The 21682-nt window shown below is 35.5% G+C and overlaps 1 pseudogene; it reads right to left on the reverse strand.

The window, feature by feature from the left end:
* Window positions 1–1611: 1611 nt before the first annotated feature.
* On the reverse strand, window positions 1612–20043 carry LOC138309797 (uncharacterized; annotated as a pseudogene).
* Between the last annotated feature and the right edge of the window lie 1639 nt (window positions 20044–21682).

Consider the following 21682-nt stretch of genomic DNA (forward strand, 5'->3'; position numbering starts at 1 on the left):
TAGGAATGTTAAGGAAGGGCAACCCGTGAAGTGTTGTTATTTTTCGGCTTCGAAAAATCTTTGACATGGGAGCTATGGCGGCCATTTTGTAAGGTGATTGCGCAATCACTGTTTTCCTAAACAATAACTATTTCAATCTTCTTCTCAAGTTTGACCTGTGGAATTGAGCTGAAACTTACCTGAAATGATCCTGAGATGGTCCTTACCAAGTGTTGTAATTTCTCGGGTCGATCCAAAATCCAAGATGGCCACCATGGTGGCCATCTTGAAAAACCTATTTTAAACTTTTTCTCCACTTCCACTGGTGCCAATGAGCTGGCAATTGGTAGGAATGTTAAGGAAGGGCAACCCGTGAAGTGTTGTTATTTTTCGGTTTTGAAAAATCTTTGACATGGGCGCTATGGCGGCCATTTTGTAAGGTGATTGCGCAATCACTGTTTTCCTAACCAATAACTATTTCAATCTTCTTCTCAAGTTTGACCAGTGGGATTGAGCTGAAAATTACCTGAAATGATCCTGAGATGGTCCTAACCAAGTGTTGTTATTTTTTCGGATCTGTCCAAAATCCAAGATGGCCACCATGGTAGCCATCTTGAAAAACCTTTTTTAAACTTCTTCTCCAGTTCCACTGGTGCCAATGAGCTGGCAATTGGTAGGAATGTTAAGGAAGGGCAGCCCGTGAAGTGATGTTAGGTCAGCCGAATTTTGAACTTCTTCTCAAGTTCTACCGGTGCGATTTAGCTGAAACTTATATGACATGATCCTGACATGGTCCCGACCAAGTGTTGTTATTTTTCGGGTCGATCCGAAATTCAAGATGGCCGCCACAGCCGCCATCTTGAAAACACATTTTGAACTTCTTCTCAAGTTCTATCAGTGCGTTTTAGCTGAAACTTGCATGATGTTATCCTGAAATAGTCTTGACAAAGTGTTGTTATTTTTCGAGCTGATCGGAAATCCAAGATGGCCGCCACAGCCACCATTTTGAAAACACATTTTGAACTTCTTAAGTTCTACCAGTGCGATTTAGCTGAAACTTGCATGAAATGATCCTAACATGGTCCCGAACAAAGTGTTGTTATTTTTCGGGTCGATCTGAAGTCCAAGATGGCCGCCACAGCCGCCATCTTGAAAATACATTTTGAACTTCTTCACAAGTGCTACCTATGCAATTTGGCTGAAAATTGCATGAAATTATCCTGACATGGTTGATCCCAAATCGTAGATGGCTACCATGACACTATATCTAATTAATTTCCTTTATGTTAAGGCCTCTTGTTTGAAATAATATTTGTTTAAAGAAATTGAAAATGATCCTGACATGGTCCTGAAAAAGTGACACCATATCTAATTAATTTTACTATTGCCAAGGTAGTCAGATGACCGTTAAGGCCCTTTGGGCCTCTTGTTTATAATACTTTGGTTTATTTCCTTGGTAGTTGGTTCTGTAATAATAGTCAAGTCATCAATAAGGTTCAGAAATTTATTTGGTAATCATGTTTCATAATTCAAAATATACAGTCGAAATCAATAAATCATAATTTACAGAGTAGTTGTTCGAATACAAGTTATTTTCTAAATAATGAACTGATTACAATATTGAATAAACAATTCTTTTGTTTTGGGGAAATACTTATAATATGGAGGAAAATAATTCTTTTACGGTAGAGTACATAATATACTATTTGCGTGATAAGAAGCCGACGGGAAAATTAACAAGAGTAAAATCTTAATTATAAGTAATTAAATTAAATGACAAACTGCAGATTATAGTAAAAGAAGGTAATTTCTAAAAGTGAAATATCTCAATAATAGCAATGAGCATGTAAGGTAATGAAGTCCCCCCTTTGAATTCATACGTGTCGGTCAGAACAATTTATTGACTTCAAATATATTGCAGATTAATTGATAAGCCGACATGATATTTTCCTCATATTAATATCTAAATGAAATGTGTTACACACACTGATAAAAATAAATACACAATATAACTTTAGCTATGAAATTATACTTTTTAAAAGTCAATATATTTACAAATAATTATTGGTTTCATAAGGGTAAAATATTCCTTATGATATATATGCATGAAAATACAAGAAAAACTCCAATCTTCAAAATTCAATTCTACACACAGAAAGCTTCAGTTTGCGGCCGCCATTTTTATACATACGGGAATCATGGGTAATCAGCTCATTATATAATCGAGCGGTTCAAACGCTCTTATAATCCGAAAAAATAAATCTTCATCTGGCAGAAGCTCAGTGTTATCGCTCTTTATTTGCAAGCGTTCAAGAGATTAGGACCACCTTCAAATATAAACAGCTGACCAAAATCGGAATATCTGTTACGAAAATAAAAAATATATCTTCTGAAATGGGGGTTTTGGGACAAGGATAGAGTAAATACGTGTATATGAATAAACAGAAAATTTGGCTCTAATATTTCAATAAATTGCACTTTTTAACATAATAATTACATTATTAATGGTTACTGAAACATCTGGCTACTCCCCTTAAGGCTTTGCCTTCAGTCATATTATAATATGAAAAATAGATATATATAAAAAACATTGCCTTCCCCTTCCCTATTGCTTTCTCAGCTATCGCTGCTCTTCATGGGATATTTATTGACGACGTTAACAAGGCAACATTACCAAAAAAAAAAAGGATTGACGAGGTCATAGCTAGTAATAAATTATGATGTCATAAAATACACATATCAGAAGTCTCTGTACATAACCGTCCACTATCAAACACTACAAATGAAACTGAATTATGAAAACCCGGTTACAAAGTAAACTGACATATTTAAACATAGTTTTGTTTTCTCGGCGTTGATTTGACAATTAATTTTCGAGAGCCAATCAACATCGAAAAAAACAAATATACTACACACCTACTAACATGGAATTATGTTAATACGTCCTCGGTCGATACTATTTCTTTGGTAACAAAACACGCATCGACCTCATCAAAATGCTGTAATTGTACAGTATCGAATTTTAAGCCCGGCCTACCTATACATGTAGGTGTGTAAAATCTAACAGATTATCTCAAATAAATACACGCACACATGTACCGGAAGACCGACCATTAGTTTTTGTAGGACGTTTAAACAAACAAACCAAAATGGAATATAGCAACACAAAATGCTATGGTTTTGTTTCAAACCTTCTAAGGTGTTTAAAAAAATTTGCATAGGTGGAATTGTCAATCAAATAATAACGGATATCTTAAAAAAAAACAAAAAACAAATAAAAATATTAAAAAAGACGACAATGTATGCCATTGTTGCAACTGTTATATAATTTCCTTAACGTTTTACGTTAATTTGAACGTTTCAGGCGTTCTATTCTCTCCAATGCTGGATTACTCACTTTGAAAAACACTATCGCTAGCGAGAAGAGAGTCTCTGTATTCCCTGAGAGCACCGACTTTGTCCCCGACCATTTCGTAACAGATCCCCAGGAGATTGTGGACAATCCATCCATCAATCACTCCCTGGTACTCAGACTGCTTCACATTCTGGAGCTGCATCAGTGCAGCGTCACGTCTTCTGGTATCACCAAGCTCATGGTAGCACAGGAAGGATAGGAATATGGCGTAAGATAGTGGAGGTATGATGACATCCGTACCCTTACAGTGTTGAAGCTCAGGATGTAACTGACACGGGCACATCTGTGGAGCATTGAATGGGAAAGCAATGCTTGACACATATGCCTGTTGACACTTGAACAGAAGGTTATAGCCACGTCCACAGTAGAAATGTTCATACCTGTCTAGATCTTCTTTACTAATAGGAACGCCAACATTAATTGTCCATGACGAGATCACGTGCCCACACATTTCCAGTGTTTTAATGTAATTCCCGGTCTGATAGTGATACGTAGCTAACGTCAGAAGACCGGGACTGTGGCACACTGAGGCAAAGGGTGTCATATACTTCTTAGATTTCCTAAGGCAATTTGTATTTATCTTTATTTCCTCTAGAAGAGGGATTGCTTTTCAAATGTTTCCATTCCTTGACAGCATAATGCACTGACCATATGATAATAAGCCACATACTCATCCATGTCCGATTCTGATTTGAAAAAGAGTCTACAAAGGAGTGTCATTAGTCCAGGAAAGGTCTCAACTATACGGATTACCATTGTTTTCGACATGATTGTCAAATCACATTCGCGCTCTAACCGGGCTGGCGTAGCTAGTACTATTTCCCAGACTCCATTTTTTACATGACGGATGCTCTCTCCTATTGATTGTCTGAAGAACGCTCCTATTGACAGACATCCCCATGTCATATTATGTAGATAGACAAGAAAATGAAGGAGGTTTTGCTGAAATTTTCCCATGGACTTTTCCTAAGAACATATTGTTTTTGCTAATGAAGTAATTAGGACAATATGCCGTTTTTACCCAAGATGTCAAAATATTAAAACACATAGGCCATGGGCTAGGAGGGTCCCACATGCACCCCCCCCCCCCCAAACCTCCGAACCAATATTTTTTCTGAACCCTTATGACCCACTGATCACAAATCAAAATGTTAACATTGCATAAGTTGGGATGAACTTCCGGTTATGACGTCATCAAGATGGCCGCCATCTCGAATTTCACTAAAAATTGAAAAATAGTCATTACATTAACATTTTTCAACCGAAGTAGACAAATGAGGTATCAAAATGACCACAATAGAACAACAAATACATATCAGGACCAAAAAATCCAATATATGTAGGTATTTCTACGCAGGAAATGAAAAAAATCGGATTTAAAGCTCAAAAATGGTGATTTTTCAGCAAATTTTTCATATTTTGTTTGACGCAGCAAAAATGTTTCCCAACAGCAATCTATTATTTCTAATAAGTTTTTGACCACTTGTCAATCAGTTTAAGCAACAAAAAACAACCAAAACCAATGTTAACATCGTATAAGTTCCGGTTATGACGTCATCAAGATGGCCACCATCTAGAATTTCACTGAAAAATGAAAAATAGTCATAACATTAGCATTTTTCAATTGAAGTAGACAAATGAGGTATCAAAATGACCACAATAGAACAACAAATACGTGTCGTGACCAAATAAGCCAATATATGTAGTGATTTGAATGCAGGAAATGAAAAAAATAATATTTTAAGCTCAAAAATGGTAATTTTTCAGCATTTTTTCATATTTGGCTTGACGCAGCAAAATTGTTTCCCAACAACAAATTGTTATTCACAATCAGTTATTTGACCTCTTATCAATCTGTTAAAACAACAACAACAAAAATATATAGAAATGCAACAGAGATTTGTTATACCATCATTTGGTTTACAAAACATCACCGGATGCGGCATATGATTGTTATTTTTTCCAAACCGCTAACATTGCAGTTTCCTGGTGTCTTGGAATTTCCTGAATATAACATTGGCTATTGACGATTTATATCTTAACAAATTTGAATTTAAAGTTGGCTGAATATCTAAGTGGGACTTCAAACAATCCATTTTCATGCTCGACATTTTGTAGACTAGTAGCCTCTCAAACTGAATTATTACAGCAAAACGCTAACTAATAGCTATAGGGTATCAAATTAAAGTTCCGTAAATACCATGACACTTTTCGAAACATATTGTGTCTTTTAAAATGAGCACATCCATTGTTTATTTCCTGTGTATAACGCAAGATATAAGATGGTTACTACAGTGTCACATATTTCTTTCACTAGTTCTTAATGCTAATCATTTTCGTTGTGCGTGCTTTCTCGCCAGAGTGTCGTCTTCGACCTCGGTGACCTGATGTGACATTACATTACCGGGTTACCATCGTGGTTCTAACTTGTCAACTGTCCATGGTCAGAGTTCAGATCAGAAACATCGGCTTCAGGGATGTGGGAGCTCTTCCTGTTTCCAACCTAGTTTCACCTAGATTCACATATCGTATATGATGTTCCAGACTTCCCCGGCATGATGGAAAAGACACCAGATCAACATTCTGCGGAGGGTTGAGTTGGTTCTCCTTAATTCGTATGAAGCACAATTCCTAATTCTTGTGAACCTCAGTGACCATAGGTGGCACAGGTGGATTCTTTGAGGTCATAAATGAGGTCTGCAGTGAAGTTTCACTCTTTGCCAAGTCTGGAAAGCATTTTTTACTAGAGAGTCTTCAATGGTCTCTTTGCGCATACACCAGATGTGACACAACCAGCACCTTCAAGGGAGTGGGAAAAAGTCAGACCAATGAAAAACATTTAACATTTATGCCCTCATTAATGACCTCGATGATATCACCAGTGCCATTTATGGTTGCACGAGGGTCCACAAGATTGATGAATAGTACTTCATACGAATTATGGAGTTATGTGCTTAAGAGAACCAATTCCACCATTTGAAGAATGTGCATCTGGTGTAATTTCCATTATGCCGGAGAAGTCTGAAACAGTATATACGTACGATAAGTTAGAATCTGAAAGAGATCCCACATCCCTGAACCTGTTGTTCCTGATATAAACTCTGGTCATGGATGGGTCATAAAAGGCTAGAACAACACTGGTAATGCAGTGTCACATGAGCACATCGACATCGAAGACGTCGATCTGGCTTTCGACGAATTGGATACTGATATCTCGAGTACTCTGATTCGGACTGCATGTACCAGCTACCAGATATGCCGAGTCTCTTCAGTGGATAGGTCAGTGAGGCGAGAAAGCACGCACAATGATAATGGTTATCATTGTGAACCAGTGAAAGACATATTAGTGACATTGTAGTAACCATATGACATTTTGCTTATGCTATGCATAGGAAATAAACAATGAATGTGCTCACATGTGACACAAACGCTTTGGGAACTGTTAATGATATTAACGGAAACACAGGCTTAGCTTAGGTTACATTTGTTACGCTATCAGTAGGTGTTGTGTTATTTTTGAGACGCTGCTAATCTATAAAATTGAGGGTATAACAATAATTCGTTTTTTGCATTTCTATATATTTTTGTTGTTGTTGTTTTAACAGATTGATAAGAGGTCAAATAACTGATTGTGAATAACAATTTGTTGTTGGGAAACAATTTTGCTGCGTCAAGCCAAATATGAAAAAATGCTGAAAATTACCATTTTTGAGCTTAAAATATTATTTTTTTTCATTTCCTGCGTTCAAATCACTACATATATTGGCTTATTCGGTCACGACATGTATTTGTTGTTCTATTGTGGTCATTGTGATACCTCATTTGTCTACTTCAGTTGAAAAATACCAAAGTTATGACTATTTTTCATTTTTCAGTGAAATTCGAGATGGTGGCCATCTTGATGACGTCATAACCGGAACTTATACGATGTTAACATTGGTTTTGGTTGTTTTTGTTGCTTAAACTGATTGACAAGTGGTCAAAAAAATTATTAGAAATAATAGATTGCTGTTGGGAAACATTTTTGCTGCGTCAAACAAAATATGAAAAATTTGCTGAAAAATCACCATTTTTGAGCTTTAAATCCGATTTTTTCATTTCCTGCGTAGAAATCACTACATATATTGGATTTTTTGGTCCTGATATGTATTTGTTGTTCTATTGTGGTTATTTTGGTACCTCATTTGTCTACTTCGGTTGAAAAATGTTAATGTAATGACTATTTTTCAATTTTTAGTGAAATTCGAGATGGCGGCCATCTTGATGACGTCATAACCGGAAGTTCATCCCAACTTATGCAATGTTAACATTTGGATTTGTGATCAGTGGGTCATAAGGGTTCAGAAAAATATTGGTTCGGAGGTTTGGGGGGGGGGGTGCATGTGGGACCCTCCTAGCCCATGGCCTAACAGCATAAAGCACAAAAATATATTCCTTTCTTGCCAAAAAGATTTTGGTGTGCATTCTAATGCATGGAATAAAACTGTTTTGATGATATAGGATGACAGAATATCTTCATCTCCATATATCTGCTTCAACATGTCGGATATCTGTTTTAAAAGGTAATTGAGAAGACAATACACCAAGAACTGGACATGGCTGACAGAATGAATGAGTCTGCGTTCTGCGGTTGCGAAAGAGATTCTCCACTGAAGGAATGTGTCAGGTGATGTTTTGTCTCCCACTGGGACAAGATAACAACCGTCTTGTACTATTTGATCTAGCAAACCTTTACATGGCCATTCATGTAATCGTGGTCTACTCACCCACTCAGCAGCTTCCGTTGGCCAGTTCCTACATCTGAACGCATTTACAATATCAAAAGTACTAAACTTTATTTTTTTCCTTTACATAAACAATAGCAGGTCCATGTCTTTCTAGTTGGTATCTGGTATGCAGCACTGTAATAACACTCTGCATTTAAATGTTGATACATTTCACTGGATATGAAACGTAAATCTCTTACAAGTACTATTGACTCATCCACAAATTTAGGAACAGTACGTCCCCGTTTAACCAACTCTAAATTTACATATCCAGGTCGGCTGTGAGCATCTCTTATGATGAAAACAGTTTTATCACAAACATCTGGTGTGGTACTAGTGTCCTGATCCGGACATATAACTACAACATTATTGTCGATATACATACGATCAGAGTCCGAGCCCAACATTCTCACTCCTTCTGCCATACTTCCAGTACAGATAAAGTTTATCTTATTTCCAGCATCATCTATTTGTTCCTCTACAAGTACCAGTTTCCTCCTGATAGCCACCATCTCCTGGTTCCCCATCATCCTATCCAGGACGTAGTTTAGCATCCAGGAATCCCCGTTAAGCTCCCCCTGGTCCGACATCTCTTTTGTTATATGTCAGATATACTATAAAAATATAAATAAAAATGATTAGCAATGCATGAACAGTTGATAGACAAATTGCAAATGACAAAACAAAACTAAACTGTATTTAAAATTGTCGATTACATTACATTTAATCTTGTGGTTATTAAGATATTAACCTCCAACTGGGTTCCTACTATAACGTTAATGTCTAATTGGGTCGCTTTTATGATATTTAACTCTCAGAGACAATCTACTAACCATTGAGCATAGCTTATACTCAAAACATGTCTAGTAATTATCATGAACTTAACATTAAAAGATTTAACAAACTGGTTAATAATTCACATATACATTTTGTTTTGTAAACGCAGCTTATATAACTTCATGGTAATACTGCTCCTATATCTTCTCATAATTTTATCTATGAATTGGAAGGAAACATAACTTACCAATATTTATGTTATTTCCAAGCCATCTTTGGTTTATCCAGAATTCGTATTTTGCATTAGGTCACCGCCAAATGAGCTGTCCATTTTTGTGGATAATGTACCCAAACTTGGTTGGTATTCAGGGCTACATCTCTGGAATAACAATAAATAAGTATTTATTATATTGGTATTATGTCGTAAAAACATAATTTACATCTACGTTTCTTAGGAATAAACTCCCAACCAGACTATGTGTCCTGTGAACTTTTTAGCACAATTCACTGATTCATAAATAGCTGAATGTGTCCAAATCACTTTTAATATCATATGTAACATCCTATTAATGTATAAGTATATATTTTGACATCATGCCACACGCATTTCTAAACTGTATCAAAGTGATATATGACGTCAGATATTCATAGCTCGTGTTTTCTTGTATGACGTGTTTTTCTTGTATGACGTTTTTCGCTTGCGTCATTTCTCGAGAAATTTATTATAAGGTTTTTCTAAGATTGCATTTTTTTACCTTTGAAAAAAAAATGAGTAAAATAAATACAACTGAGAAAAATCAATATAATCATTCAAACTATATATGCCAATCGTTTACCATTGAATTAAACAAGTACAGTACGCTATATACATACAAGAGACGTATTTTCGTGAGGTACATAAATGCTGCGAATAGTCGCTGCTAATTGTCATTTTATGTTTTAAAGGTACTATTATAAGATCATTGATACAAAAGCGCCAAACGGTCCTGACGCTGAAACATCTTTATTTCTAACTTTTATTTGGAAATCCCCAGTCGTTTTGGCATTCACGTAGGTACATTGTACAATGAGTGCACTATACATATACCAGTCTAATTATCGTAAGACACACAAATAGACACTGCTGTAATTTCATCTTTTGTGATTTGTATATAATATCTAACATTAATAACAAACCTTTCCTATTTTTTTAAAAGTATTGACGGATCGTCAATCAAACCGCACGTGACTTTGCATTTTGTATTGTGTGTGCTGCGATGTTTGCTCCGACATTAAATAGAAACACGTGCGTTTGTGAGCACGAGGTGTGGTCATATTACACCTAGCGATCGGTCAATTGTAAAATGAAGTCTTGAACTGGTAAAGTTAAATATTGGACAGCTACAATGGTTAAGGTAAGCTATGTAAACGTATCCAGATCAATTATAAAATTATACGTAAATGGAAAGATGATTAATAAAAAATTACATTTTATAAACTTGTTAAATCATATGTAATATACAAATCCAAAACCAATGTTTGTAAACTTGATATGTTTTAGGCTAGCCCGTGTTTGTCAATTTGAGAATATTGCCCTATGGATTGAGAGTCCTCTATATCTTTGTATTTTCAAGGGGATGAAAGATGAGAAGAGAAAGCGTTTTATCCTAAAGTGGTAGTCTCATATTTCAAATTATTTCCCCATAGTTCAATATTCTTCACTTACTGTCAAATTTTCGGAAATTATATTTTTGTCATTTTTAACATTTTCTGTAGATGATCAACATCATTCCTCTCGAAAAATCAAAGTACTGAAGGTGCTAAAAGGTGGAGACTTCATAAAATATTTTTAGTGAAATTAAAGGGATGTAGATCAAATCTGATTAAAGCTGGAATATCATGTAGAATAAATTGATAGCCTGGTTATAAGCAATATATTATATGGTATTCCATAGGAACATGAATAGCATAAATCACTCTTTTTCAAGCATATACACATTATATCTAGTTGAATTTGATAAGATATGTCTTTGGTCAGCATCATTGTAGGAGGTAAAATTGTAGAAAAAAAATTAATCTCATCATATATTGTTACCAATCTACCTATGTCTCTTGTTGACTGGTAGCAGTAACATGTATATATAATTCGATGTCCATCCAAGCTATTCTGTATTGAAGCTATCATTGTCAGTTACTTAACCTTTACATTCCAAGTGTAAAACCTTATGTACATTTCGTATTCGTATATGTATGCGTATACGTATACCGCTTATTGTAAGTATCCCTTTAACTAGGTATAAATCCCATTCATGTTTATATACAATATACCTGAAATATTGACTGTTATGTCTCTGTCATTTATTTTCGGTATAAAGCTGACAACGTGATTCAACCCTAACAGAAAGTTGGACCCCCTAACCTATAAACAATGGTAAAAGAATGAATTCATACTCGCCACACATTTTTCTGATCAATTAATTTCAATATTGTTATAAATGCTCTATCACAATTTTTGTGTACAAGGGCACGTCATAATCCATTTCATACCTGTTTGTATTTTGACATATCATGCTCGGTAATTGATTTCAGCTTAGAACCACCCAGGACTACATTCTGTCGAACATGTACACATGAGTGCACAGGAATTCCGGGACAAAAAGTAGATGCGATCCCAAGAGGTCTCCAACCCCCCAACCCCTCCCAAAAAAAAAAAAAAAAAAAAAAAAAAAAAAACACATAATCCCGATTCCTTAAGATGGTAAGATATTTCTGTCCTGTTCCTAGTTACAGTCGGAAACCTATGGAAGGAACTAATCACTGAGAGACCCTTAGAATGATTCGTACCATAACCCGACATTATGGATTTGTCTAATTAAACAACTCGTATTTAGGCAATATTTACAGACTGACTGTTGAAATCTACACGCTTGATGCCCAAATATAATTAGTCACATATACGGCAGCTAAATATGATAATGCCTATTGTGTAATTTGGGCTTCTTCTGTTTATGACGTGTATAACTTTAGATTAGTCTGATAAAACAATGCTTAATAGACAATGGTTACAAACATAGATTTCTATAGTCAGCACACGCGACTAGTTCATAATATATACACAATACTATTATGATGTAGAATACCGTGAAATACATATGTTTATCCGATTTTACCGAGTCTCTGGTACATTACCTAAGTACGAAATATCTCACCCCTACCATTCACTTACAAGTTACTGTAATAAGTTTGTAGCATTTGTTGTTTGTTTGATTGATTAACGTCCTAATTAACAGCTATGGTCATGTAAGGACGGCCTCCCATGTATGCGGTGTGTTGGGTGTATGTTGTGCGGGGTGCGTTTTGTGGGAGACTGCGGTATATTCATGTTGTGTCTTCTTGTATAGTGGAACTGTTGACATTCTGTCGAACATGTACACATGAGTGCACAGGAATTCCGGGACAAAAAGTAGATGCGATCCCAAGAGGTCTCCAACCCCCCAACCCCTTCCTCCCTGAAAAAAAAAAAAAAAAAAAAAAAAAAAAAAATCAAACACATAATCCCGATTCCTTAAGATGGTAAGATATTTTCTGTCCTGTTCCTAGTTACAGTCGGAAACCTATGGAAGGAACTAATCACTGAGAGACCCTTAGAATGATTCGTACCATAAACCCGACATTATGGATTTGTCTAATTAAACAACTCGTATTTAGGCAATATTTACAGACTGACTGTTGAAATCTACACGCTTGATGCCCAAATATAATTAGTCACATATACGGCAGCTAAATATGATAATGCCTATTGTGTAATTTGGGCTTCTTCTGTTTATGACGTGTATAACTTTAGATTAGTCTGATAAAACAATGCTTAATAGACAATGGTTACAAACATAGATTTCTATAGTCAGCACACACGCGACTAGTTTCATAATATATACACAATACCTATTATGATGTAGAATACCGTGAAATTACATATGTTTATCCGATTTTTACCGAGTCTCTGGGTACATTACCTAAGTACGAAATATCTCACCCCTACCATCACTTACAAGTTACTGTAATAAGTTTTGTAGCATTTGTTGTTTTGTTTGATTGATTAACGTCCTATTAACAGCTATGGTCATGTAAGGACGGCCTCACATGTATGCGGTGTTGTTGTGTATTATGTTGTGCGGGGTGCGTTTTGTGGGAGACTGCGTATATTCATGTTTGTCTTCTTGTATAGTGGAACTGTTGCCCTTTTTAATAGTGCTATATAGTCACTGAAGCAACCGCCGCCGATGACACCAACACACACCCCACCCCGTCGTCATTATACTGGACAACGGCCGAACCATCGACACTCCCCTGCATGCTTAGCCAAAACAGTGTAGAAACCACCACTTAAAGACTTTGTAGTCCTCGGCCAGGGGACAGAACCCAAGCCTGTCCCCCCCCCCCCCCCCCTCACAGGGCGAACGCTCAAATCAAGGCCAAAATGACACCGGTTTGCCAAGGGAGGCATTATGAAAGATTACGTCATTTAGATGAAGAGAAAAGACAAGATCCAAAATTTTAAGTCTCCTTTTACGATCTATCGCACTTTGGGCAGCTGTACAAATGCTAACGCCCTACCACAGGGCCTAGTTTTGTAGCACATAAATTGTATACTGTAATAAGTTAATTAATCTACTCAACATCAGGCATTTTCTAATGGTACAAGTAATTTACCAGATGTCAAATTTTCATTTTACTCCTAGAAAACGGGGTCAACAACATGACTGATAACGAAGAAGCGCATGAACCTTAACGGTCACCTGAGCGTTGGCACAATACAACACCTTCAAAGAATACAAATAGTAGCCAAATATTTAAGAAAACACATATTCGCAATGAAGATCAAGGTATAATCATTATCAACCCACATAGGTTATATTTTTTTTTTATCCCAGCATGCTACAGGCCCAATATCTTTACTTTAAAGGCCTGTAGTTTCGTTGGTGAATAATCGTTAAAAATTTAATAACCTTTTTGACACTCACATTGACCGTAAACAACCGTCAATTTCATTCATTAGAAACGAATTCCGGTAGCCCGTCTATCTCAGCATGCTAACAGACCGAAAGTCCCGAGCCCTCTGATATATTGAACAGAAGTCGTTTAAAAAAAAAAAAAACGTTTTAAGCCAATTTGGACAACTGTGCCTTCAATGAAGAATAGAGTCATTCATACAATGATACTTGATATCACTTTAATCCCAGCATGTTTTGTAGTTCAATATCAGTATTTAGACTTGTTAGCTAGTGACTGAAACACATCGTTGAACATTTTAAACCTAATCTGGATCCTCCGTTGAACATAAATGAAAGACGCAGTTCATTAGAGCAGAAACGTAACAGTTTTTTTGTCAGCATAAAATCTCTACGACTTTGATTTTATTCACAAGATAGGTCGTTTTAAGTGAGTGGCTATACGCCGTTAAATACATTTTTGACTATTGCGACCATGTAAAATGAAGGTCCCAAGATATAATCCGCTGACTGACAGACTTTGGGTAACCGTACATAACAGCATGCTGCTAGGCACAAATAAGAATAGAGCGCTGGCTTTCCGGTATCTATTGATATAAATCATTCTTATGCACTGCCTCACGTTGCAATTAGTCGAAAAAAAAAACCGAAAAACACGACGGACGAAACAAATATCCAAACATAAGGGTGCATTAGAATATTATGTTTTTTCTTTCATTTACCATTAGGTACGAACACAATCTATAGAACTCATGTCTAAATGCACAGAATAATTACATTCACCTTTTATGTGATATTTAAAAGCGCAAGAACAGTTTTCCAGTCTTCTGTAATATAACACGGGTGTTCACATACCTGTTTTTATAATCTCCAGTATAATCTAGTATCTGTACCCATAACAATGGTGTCCACTTACCTAGTTGTTTTTTGATATCTCCGGTATCTAAGTGAATGTTTTGTATAAGAAGTCATATCCTCTGCTACAAATAGTCCATATAATACATTTGAGATAATAGGCGCCTTATTCAGTGACTTTGATGTATGAAACCTATTGAGACTTTACATGTTTGCTGGTTTTTACCTGTCCAAAAAATGTTGTTCTTTCATTCCATCATGGTGAGTCCCCGAATTTTGATAATTTTTTGATTAGTTTCCGTCCATAATCCGTTTTTCACAACGAAATTACATTTTTCTATCTGATTTTGTTTAACAGTTTGGAATAAAACATTGAAACACAAACATTCGCGTCTATACCCGACTACTGAGTATGATACGATTGTTTATGAGCGGTTAGTTTTGCTACACACTAACGTCGCGTTAACAAAATTGACAGTATCCTTTTATAATTGATTGGGAAATTCTACTTTTGTGTTGGTTTTTGTTGTGCACACAAAAGTCATAGAACTGGTATTTTCCACTTTATAGTAGAATGTTTCGAGTCGGTAATATCAACGACAGAAGTTAGTTTAAATTCAAATGGATGATTAGATTATGATTAGACAATCAGCAGATATGGGTAAAGAATGTATTATTTATTGCATTTCGTCCATTACTCCTATTCTTCACTTTATTACAAAGATTGATTATCAAATGGACGTTTATCAGTACGTCTTCATAAGAGGTGTGAACCTGCCGTTTACAAATATGACAAATTATCTTTCAACCCAACACTGCTGGGAATAACGTCCCTGTAATCATGTTAAACAACAATAATATGATATAGCGAGGCCGATTTGAAATGCCTATTGAGTACAGTTTTGATAATCATTTAGTTTAAAAAAATAACAAATTCATAGCAACGTATTTTTGAACGGTCCATGACCACCCTTTACGCTCATTATTTCAAGAACGAGAATTTCTTGATTACAATAAAAAAAAACCAAAATTTTCAGAAAATGTCACAAGTCCAATGTACGAGTATTTGGTCACTGCTAAACGGTCTTCCGTCCAAGTTCATTCACATTAACAAGCATCATAGCACTTTGTCTCAACGTGCTATAAGTCCAATTTCAAGGTCTTTGGGCATTCAATATCCTTCACATAAGAAGTCATTAGAATAGTTTAGGAGTTTTGACCAATGTGACCTCGACTGCAAGGTCCAGGTCATGCATATTTAACAAACTTTGGTACTATTCATTTAAACCAGCAACCTGCATGCCTAAATAATATGTTCTCTAGGCCGTCAAGAACTTCCCGAAAGAAGGCCATTTTAAAATTATTTAAGGAGTTTTTGTGTCCCGCTTTTGACCTTGAATATAGTCAAAGTCAAATCATGATTAACAAACTTGGTAAGGCATTTTATTCAGCATGCTACAACCTAATATTAGTCTCTAAAGGCTCTTCTAGAAAATTTGAGAAGAGTTTTTTTGATTTTTTTTTTCGAAAAATTACAGTTTCGAATTTTCACTGGATCATTTTCATAGCTGTACAATCACAAGAACTCTGTGACCTTGGATGAAAAGGTCAAGGTCTTTATTTTTCCAAACCTGATAGTCAACTACCTTATATGCACGGAGAAGATGTCAATCTCTCGAATATATCTGCCAGTCAAAAAAAGTCCAAAAAATAAAGTTTCATATGAAATGCGCATAAAAATACAATGTGAATAAAATACAGATCCTTTTTATCACTACGTTGATAAGAGGATCTGACAACATCCCATTAGGGGTCACGTTCTGGTGACCTTTGGAAATCGCCAATAAAGTTTCTGCTGCCAGAATCTTGACTGGGAACGAAATAGTTGGAAATAGGTGTCAGAATTACTTTCGTTTATATAGTCATCTCGCTCAAAGAGGACAACAAAGATAAATGAATAATTGGGTCGCTTTTATGATATTTAACTCTCAATCTCGCGCCGAAAAGAGGACAACAAAGAGGTAATGTGTCAAAAGTCACATTAACAGTTGTACCTGAAAGAAAGAATACTAAATCGTCTGCTGCTTATTTGATAGTGAAAAAATACCAATTGTCAGCGGTTGAGCCAAGTCTCGTAGCTAATATTGGAACTTAACAGTTTTTCTACATATTTGTCAGATTTTACCAATTTCATTGTAATACTGCTCCTAATCATCTAATAATTTTATCTATTAATTGAAGAAACTAACTTACCAATATTTATGTTATTTTCTCCAAGCCATCTTTGGGTTATCCAGAATTCGTGGTTGCATTAGGTCACCGCCAAATGAGCTGTCAATTTCTGTGAAAAAGGTATAGTGTAACCCAAACTTTGTTGGTGTTCAGCGCTACATCTCTGGAATAACAATAAAATAAGTAATTTATTATAGTGGTATTATGACGTAAAAACATAATTTACATTTAACTCTTCTTAGGAATAAAACTCCCCAACCAACTATGTGTCCTGTGAACTTTTTAGCACAATTCACTGATTCATAAATTGCTGAATGTGTCCAAATGACTTTAAATTTCATATTTAACATATAAATATATATGTATATATTTTGACATCATGCCACCAGTAATTCTAAACTGTATCAAAGTGATATATGACGTCAGATATTCATTGGTCGTGTATTCTTGTATGACGTGTTTTCGCTTGCGTCATTTCTCGGAGAAATTGATAATAAGGTTTTTCTAAGATTGCATTTTTTCACGTTAAGCAAAAACGTATTTTGAGTAAAATAAATACAACTGAGCAAAAATCAATCAAATCAGCAAAACTCAATATGCCACACGGGTGAGAAATTACACAATAAACACCATTATGGAATATCGAAACAATTGTTATTGCAAAACCCGCTGATATTCCAAATCGTTTACCATTGAATTAAACAAGTACAGTACGCTATATACATACAAGAGACGTATTTTCGTGAGGTACATAAGTTACTGCGAATAGTCACTGCTAATTGTCATTTTATGTATTAAAGGTACCTTTATAAGATCATGGATACAAAAGCGCCAAACTTTCCGGACGCCGAAACATCTTTACTTTTAATTAGAAATCTCCAGTCGTTTTGACATTCACGTAGGTACATTGTACATATGAGTGCACTATACATATACCAGTCTAATTATCGTAAGACACACAAATAGACACTGCTGTAATTTCATCTTTTGTGATTTGTATACAATATCTAACATCAATCACAAACATTTTCCTCCATAAAGTATTGACGGATCGTCAATCAAACCGTACGTGACTTTGCATATTGTATGTGTGTGTACTACGATGTTTGCTCCGACATTGAATAGATACACGTACGTTTGTGAGCACGAGGCGTGGCTATATTACACCTGGCGATCGGTCAATTTTAAAGTAAAGTGTTGGACTGGTAAAGTTAAATATTGGACAGCTACAGTAATTAAGATAAACAAAAGGTATCCAGATCAGTTTAAGAATTGTACGTAAATGAAAAGATAATTAATGAAAAAATATATTTTACAAACATGTTTAATCATATGTAATATACTTCACTAATTTAAAAAAATATATGAGAAATTGACATTTGAGAATTTGACGGGTTTTTCACCGAAAAAGGTATTCTGGTCCAAGGTAATTCACATTGAAAAAGCTTGGTAGCGCTTTGTCTCAACATGCTACAAGTCCAATTCCAGGTCTTAGGCCTTTCAAAACAGATTTGAGGTTTTTACCCCATGTGACCTTGTATAAAGGTCAAGGTCATTCACATAAACACAAACTTGGCAGCTATTTATTTCAGCATCCTGTATGCCTAATATTAGGTCTCTAGGCCTTCTAGAACTTCAGAAATCTTTTGAAGATTTTAGGTTTCTTCAATATAGGTCAAGGTCAATCATATTACCAAACTCAATAGCCTTTTATCTCAGCATGCTACAGCCCTAAAGTCCCTAGACCTCTGACATATTGAAAAGAAGTATTTTAAACGTTTTAGCAAATTCCACAACTGTGACCTTCAATGAAGGTCGAGGTCATTCTTACAAGGATACTTGATAACACTTTATCCCAGCATGCAATAGGTTCAGTATCTGGTATCTAGCACTTTTAGTTTTTGACAAAACATCGTTGAACATTTTACCTAATTTGATTCCCGTGACCTGAAATGAAAGTCAAGACCATTCATTTGAGCAGACATGGTAACAGGTTTTCGTCAGCATAAACTCTCTATGCCTTTTAGTTATTCACAAGAAGTCGTTAAGAAAGTTTTTCATATTTGACTATTGCGACCGTAAATGAAGGTCAAGTTTATTCAGTTGAACAGACTTGTTAACCTTTCGGTCAGCTCATTGCGCACGTAATCGACGACGGACGGAACATAGATATATAGCAACTAATAAAGCAAAAGTCCAAACATAGGGGTACATTAAATATTTATTTCTTCGAAATATATTAAGTAAGAAAACATTATTGAATACATTTCGATTGCACAAAGTATTACTTTAACTGTGAGTTGATATTTAAAAGCAGCAAGAAAGGCTTCCCAGTCTACAGTCTATATCAGTACTATAACATGGCGGTCAAAGAAGTAATATCAACAAGATTTTTCAGATCACACGGGATCCAATCAAACGTAAGTATGTTGGATACGAATTACTTCAAATGGTAAATATGGGACCAGGAAGTAATTCCAACCATGTGGACAAAACAAAATTGTCAAATTTTCGAGGCGATCTGCCCCTTTATCAAGACATACAAAACGAACACGATTACATAATAGGATACGAACAGTAATGCGGGACAAAGTAGACAAATATTAAAATATACAGCACAAGTGGTAGCTATATACATAACATGGGTGTCCACTTACCTGTTTTTTATATCTCCGGGTATCTAGTGATGTTTGTATAAAGAAGTCATTTCTCTGTACATAGTCCATATAATACATTGGAGATAATACGTTCAATACTTGATATAATCCTATTGAGACTTTACATGTCTGCTGGTTTACCGGGCCAAAACATGTTCTTCATTCATTTGTTCTTGGTGAGTCCGAATTTTGAAAGTTTTTTATTTGTCCCTTCCATAACCGTTACACTCGAAATTACATTTTTCTATCTGAGTTTGCTTACAGTTTGAATAAAGCACAAAACACAAACATTCCGTCTATACCACACTACTGAGTATGATAGTTTGGTTTCGGTTGTTGCTGTACACTCCACTCCATCGCGTGATGATATGACAGTATCCTTTATATAGATTGGGAAATTCTACTTTTGTTTTGCATATATAATACAGCAAGACTGTGATGTTCCACGTTATACGGGAATGTTCTAGATGGGTATATCAATGGACAAAGGTATTTAGAATTCAATGGGTGATTTAATTATGACTGACAATTCAGCAGATTTGGGTAATAGGTGTATTATTTGCATTTCGCCATTACCACTAGTTCGTCCTTTATTACAAGATTGAAATTGGACGGTTTTCTGTAATCGTCTTCATAAAGGGCGTGACCTGCATTTTACAATTTGACAATTCTTTCAACTCACACTGCTGGATTTACGTCCTGTCCTCATGTTTAACCAAAGCAATATTAGCGAGGCGTATAAATACTTTTGAGTAAATAAGTGAAAGTAGTATTACTTTAATTCAGAGCAGCGATTGTGACGTCCATACCAATTTCATTATATCAAGAACTGAGAATTTCTTTTTCTTCAGTACATGAAAAAAACATGTCAGGGGACAATTTGACGGGCTTCCCACCTAAAAGGTATTCCGTCAAGGTCATTCACACTAAACAAGCATTGTAGCACTTTGTCTTAAACTGCGCTACAAGTCCCAATTTCAGGTCTTTGGCTTTTTCTAGAACGTTCACATGAAGTCATTTGAATATTTTAGGATTGGGTGCCAATGTATCCTATGACTGACAAGGATACGGTTATTCATATTAACAAACCCGGGAGCCATTTATTTCAGCATCCTGCATTGCCTAACATTAGGGTCTTTAAGGCCTTCCAGAACTTCAGAAGAAGGCATTGTAAGATTTTAGGTTTTGTCCCCTGTTGACCTGAATATAGGTCAAAGTCTATAGTTAACAAACTGGTAGCATTTATGTCAGCATGCTAACAAGCCTAATATTAGGTCTCTAGGCCTTCAAAGACATTGAGAAGAATTTTTTTATTTTTTTTCGAAAAATTACAGTTCGAATTTTCCCACTGGATCATTTTCATAGCTGAACAATCACAAGAACTCAGTGACCCTTGGATGAAGTGTTAAGGTCTTTATTTTTCCAAACCTGATGTCAACTAACCTTAATGACGGAGAAGATGTGAATCTCTCGAATATATCTGCCTCAAAAGTAAAAAAAGTAAAGTTCATACTATGCTCATAAAAATCAATCTGATTAAAATACAGGATCCTTTAATATTCACTACTAATAAGAGGATCTGACAACATCCCATTCGTCAAACGGTTCAGGTGACCTTTTGGAAATGGCCAAATCAAATTGGCCAGCTGCCAGAATCTTGCTTGACCTGTGACAGAAACAGATTGAAAAGCCGTCAGAATTTTTTTCCGTTTTTATAGAGTCCATTCTCGCCGCCAAGAGAGAACAACAAAGATAACTGAATAACTGTTTGGTGTCACTTTTATGATATTGTAACTCCTCAGAGAAGAATCTAATTAACCATTGATCATAACTTAGACTCAATACATGTCTAGTAATTATCATGAGCCGTTAACATTAAAAATTCAACAACCGGGTTAAAGAAACTACATCCTTATTTTTGTTTGTAAATGCAGATTTTATAATTTTCATTGTAACATACTCCCTATATCTTCTCATATATTATTAAGTCTATTGAATGTGGAAGTAAACATA

The sequence above is a fragment of the Argopecten irradians genome, chromosome 15 (assembly GCF_041381155.1).
Source record: "Argopecten irradians isolate NY chromosome 15, Ai_NY, whole genome shotgun sequence".
Classification (NCBI taxonomy): Eukaryota; Metazoa; Mollusca; class Bivalvia; order Pectinida; family Pectinidae; genus Argopecten; species Argopecten irradians.